This window comes from Phalacrocorax carbo, chromosome 2, assembly GCF_963921805.1.
Source record: "Phalacrocorax carbo chromosome 2, bPhaCar2.1, whole genome shotgun sequence".
Lineage (NCBI taxonomy): Eukaryota > Metazoa > Chordata > Aves > Suliformes > Phalacrocoracidae > Phalacrocorax > Phalacrocorax carbo.
In genome coordinates, this window is record NC_087514.1 from 77,998,010 (window position 1) to 78,002,709 (window position 4,700).

Consider the following 4,700-nt stretch of genomic DNA (forward strand, 5'->3'; position numbering starts at 1 on the left):
TTTAGAAAATAATACTGAAACTTTTTTAAAAAAATGTGTAGTGTGGAAATAACTGTTCTGCCCATCCCACAAGGAGAAAACATGTATGCTTGCTATTGGGTATAATATCTGTAGCAATTTTTGAGAGACACTTCTATTCAGACTGCCTACATCTTTCCCAAAAATCCCCAACTAATAAAATATGGTTTGCGGTGTCTTGCTTGAATACGTTTCTTCTGTTAGTTATCCTTGCTGTAAGTTGTTTAGGTTGACCAAGGCTTTTGTACCAGTGATTTAATGATTCCAAATGAGGGTTTGAGGGCTACGATAGTAAGGTTGCATTAGAATAACCTAGATGCATATGTGAACTTGGTGTGATGCAGCCAAAAAAGAAATTACTAGAAGTCACAAGATAAATTTGTCTAGTTATACATTCTTATTTACGTACAAGTACATAGCTGAGATGTTCTACACTTGCAGTTAGAGCAAAGATTAACAGAAACAGAGGTTACTCATTTGGGTTCCTCTTCTGCTGCTAGGTCATGGTAAACTTTTCATTTGGAATAACTGTAGCACCTGCTGTTTCAACTATTTTAATTGTGGTTCAGCAGTATATTGTCTTTTTGAGGAACGATGATAGAGTACAAATGACTTCTCATATAAACTTTAATTCTTTCAGCAGGCGAGAAATCCTGAGTGCCTACCATAGACTTTTTACAGCCTTTTTGGGGAAAAACACCTCTAACAAACAGCTGTGTGTTAATTTAAATTAATAATTTTAGTATGAGAAAGTAGTATAGCACAGACTGTGACAAAGTTTTTTACCAATAACAGCTGCACTTGGGGCAGCCTTTCACACATCAGTCAGTTTTGTGACGAAAACAGATGTCTGGGTAAAATTGCACCACTTTCTGCAGTGATGCAATGTGTTTATCAGTGTGTGTATATGACCACACAAAAACACATGTGAGCAAGCAATTGTGGAAATTTCTGTTGCAAGACGGCTGAAGAGGTAAGCCTAAAACAAGGTTTGCATGTGAGAGTTGCACAACTGCAACTTGCTCTTGATCTTCTTAAAAAAATAAACAACAAAACAAAAAATGTCTTGTAGATCCCTTGCTTGATTTACCATGTTTGCTTTGAAAGCAAAACCAATACATTATGTTTTGTTGTGTACAAGTGGATGGTGGAAACAATAGGTTATTTGCTCACAGAGATGAAAGAATACCTATATAGCGATTGGTACAACATTTGGTGTAATGCCTCCCCAGAGATGATGCATTACCAGTGGACTAGCAAGAGCCTCGCAGTGATGTTTGACCCTGCTCCCTATTTGCAGCCTCTTTTTTTTTTTTTGAAATGCCTGTCTACCTGTCCAGTTTCTGAGAGTACACGGGTGGATGGATGCAGAGAGGGAGCACTAGTGAAGCCATGTGTTCCAGCTGCTCTGAGAGGGAGTGTTCCATTTCTCTTGGGCTATTGCAAGGGAAAACCAGTACAAACTTAGATATAAACTTCTAGAAAAGAAAAAGCTGTACAATTATATCCATGAACCAGGGTTCAAATGTTGAGCAACACTATCAAGATTAAATAAAGGCCTGTCCAATGTGAGCAAGCAGAAACTACCCCAGGTACTTATCATTATTGTGTCCTGCTGGCTGCTGTATTGGGTTGGGATCCAACCTTTCTAATCCATAGCAGTGTATTGATGCACAGTTCGAGAGGCTTCCAGCTATGACCCCCTGCCCCAAATGTGTTTGCTGCAGGAGACCAAGAACCAGATGCTATGCAGAGCCAGGATTCTGCAAATATGCAAGTGGCCCTGGGAGAAAATCCTGTGAGAAAGAAGCCCAGTGCACTAATGTAGATTTGCAGGATTTTAATGTTTTGCAAGGGCAAATATGTGTCTTCTTTCATTCTCTACCTGCCTCTTTGAAAAATGGCAGCTGTATTGGAACAGAAGAACTGGCTTGAAAGTTCCCAATGGTATTTTGAAAGTGTTCAAGCATTAAAGCAGAGTCATTAATATACACTAACATCGGTAACCAAAGATAAAAATAGTCTTTAGGAGCTTCATATAATCCTTGCAAATTTTACTAGGCCTCAGAACTGAAGATTAATAGGTTAAGCGCAATATTTAGCATAAAACAATACAGTATATGATCATTATTGATAAAGTAATACTAGGAAAAATAGCTCAGAAAATATTAATATCTATGCAGATAGCTTAGCCTTATGAACAGAAAGCTAAATGACCAAGTAATATCAGCTGTGAGAGAAAAATAAGCTGGAGTATTTTCATGAGCAAAAAGAGAGCTAGTTTGTTGATGAACAGGATATAATTTTTATTAATTTTAAATTGAGATAAGGTAATATATTTGATTACTTAGACTGTGATCATTTCATATGAGTGATTAAAATAGTAAAGGAAAAATCTAGAGCTATGCATTAAACCTGCGTTCACCCAGAGGTTCCCATATGATACTCAAAATGCAGCTTGAAACGCAATCTCTGAGTGCTGATAAATTAGGTAAGGTTTTTCTGCCTTAATGGTTTAATTCCCAATAACTGTTCCCTAAGAAGTATTTGTGTAGGAATTTGTATTCCTGGACATCATTTTTAGATCCATGGCTTAGAGGTAAGGAGGAGGGTGTAATGGAGCATGTGACAGCAGCCCTTATCTGAGGCACGCTTGTAGGATTGAGCACAACTTTCTTGTCGCTTTCTAGCATGTTCTCAGCAATGCCTCTGAGAAGATACACTTAAATCTCTCAGCTGTTTCTGAGAAGGGATGCCATTTGGCCTGCTGAGGTGGAAGACCTCTAACACAGCTCTGAAGAGGTCCATTTGTACTGTTTGAGTGATCAGGATAGAAGCACCTGGGACACAGCACATCTTCTCACCCCCCAGATCTCCCAGCAAAAAATAACATGCTTGTGAAACTGAAGATAACTCTTTAATTAGGCAAGTCCACTGAGATAGATTTGGTTTTAACTCATTTTATAAGCTTGCCTTTTCTGGTTTTTTTAATTTTTCTTTTAAATGATCATTTCACTTTTGAATAAAATGAGATTTTAAAAAGTCAGGTTCCATTCAAAATTGCCATACCCATAATATGTGATTCTCTCAGTTCTCAACTTGTTACTTCCTTTGCTCACTGCAGTCTGAGGTCCTCACTAGATACCATGCGGATATTGCTGGTGGAAGATTTTCTTCCTCTGATTTCTCTTGCCTTTGTAAATTAGTCCCTGCAACTCCCTGCTTTGTTGATTTGCTGTCCTTTAAAATCTTGGCTAAAAGTATCTATTTTTTCCTTTACCCTGTTCAGTCTCTTTGCTATTATGCTGTAACTTCCTCTAGTAGATAAGCTTTTTGTAAAGCGCATCATTCATGTTGCTATCAATTTTTCTTATGAATTATTATTATAAATTACAATTATTTATATTTTAAATATTAATTTATAACTAATTATATATAATGTATATTACATGATTAGGCAAAAGTTTAGACAAGTTTGTGGTGGGTTGACCTTGGCTGGATGCCACGTGCCCACCAAGCTGCTCTATCACTCCTCTCATTAGCTGAGATAAGGACAGGGAGAGATCACACACCAGTTACTGTCATGGGCAAAGCAAACTCAGCTTGGGGAAATTAATTTATTGCTAGTCAAAAGTCAGAGTAGGGTAATGAGAAATAAGAACAAATCCTAAAACACCTTCCACCCATCCATTCCTTCTTTCTGGGCTCAACTTCACTCCTGATTTCTCTACCTCTTCTTTGCTCCGAGTGGTGGAGGGGGACGGGGAATGGGGGTTGGGGTCAGTTTATCACCTGTTGTCTCTGCTGCTCCCTCCTCTTCACACTCTTCCCCTGCTCCAGCGTGGGGTCCCTTCAACAGGAGACAGTCCTCCATGAACGTTTCCAATCTGGGTCCTTCCCACAGGCTGCAGTTCTTCACAAATTCTTCCACGTGGGTCCCTTCCACGGGGTGCCGTCCTTCAGGAACTGACTACTCCAGCATGGGTCCCCCATGGGGTCACAGGTCCTGCCTGGAGCCAGCTCCAGTGTGGGCTTCCCATGGGGTCACAGCCTCCTTCAGGCATCCACCTGCTCCATCATGGGGTCCTCCACGGGCTGCAGGTGGATATCTGCTGCACCATTAACTCCCATGTGCTGCAGGGGGACAGCCTGCCTCACCATGGCCTTCACCAAGGGCTGCAGGGTAATCTCTGCTCTGGTGCCTGGAGCACCTCCTCTGCTCCTTCTCCACTGACCTTGGTGTCTGCAGGGCTGTTTCACATATTCTCAGTCCTTTCTCTGGCTGCAGTTGTACAGACTTTTTTTTCTCCCCCTTCTTAAATCTGTTACCCCAGAGGTGCTGCCACTGTTGTTGATGGTCTCAGCTGTGGCCAGCGGTGGGTCCATCTTGGAACCAGCTGGCATTGGCTCTGCTGGACAAGGGGAAAGCTTGTGGCATCTTCTTACAGAGGCCAGCCCTGTAACCCCCCTGCTTCCAAAACCTTGCCACACAAACTCAATACAATGTTTTATTTTATAAAATTTGAAAATAAAACAATTACATGGTACTTGTAGGCAAAAGTCTTGTCAATTGCATTAAGCAGTTTTCTTAAACTGAAAATGTCATGCAATGTTTTGGAAGGTAGACATGTAAAACCTCAAAGGATAATATGCTATAATTACTACTTTTTAAAGGGCTACTA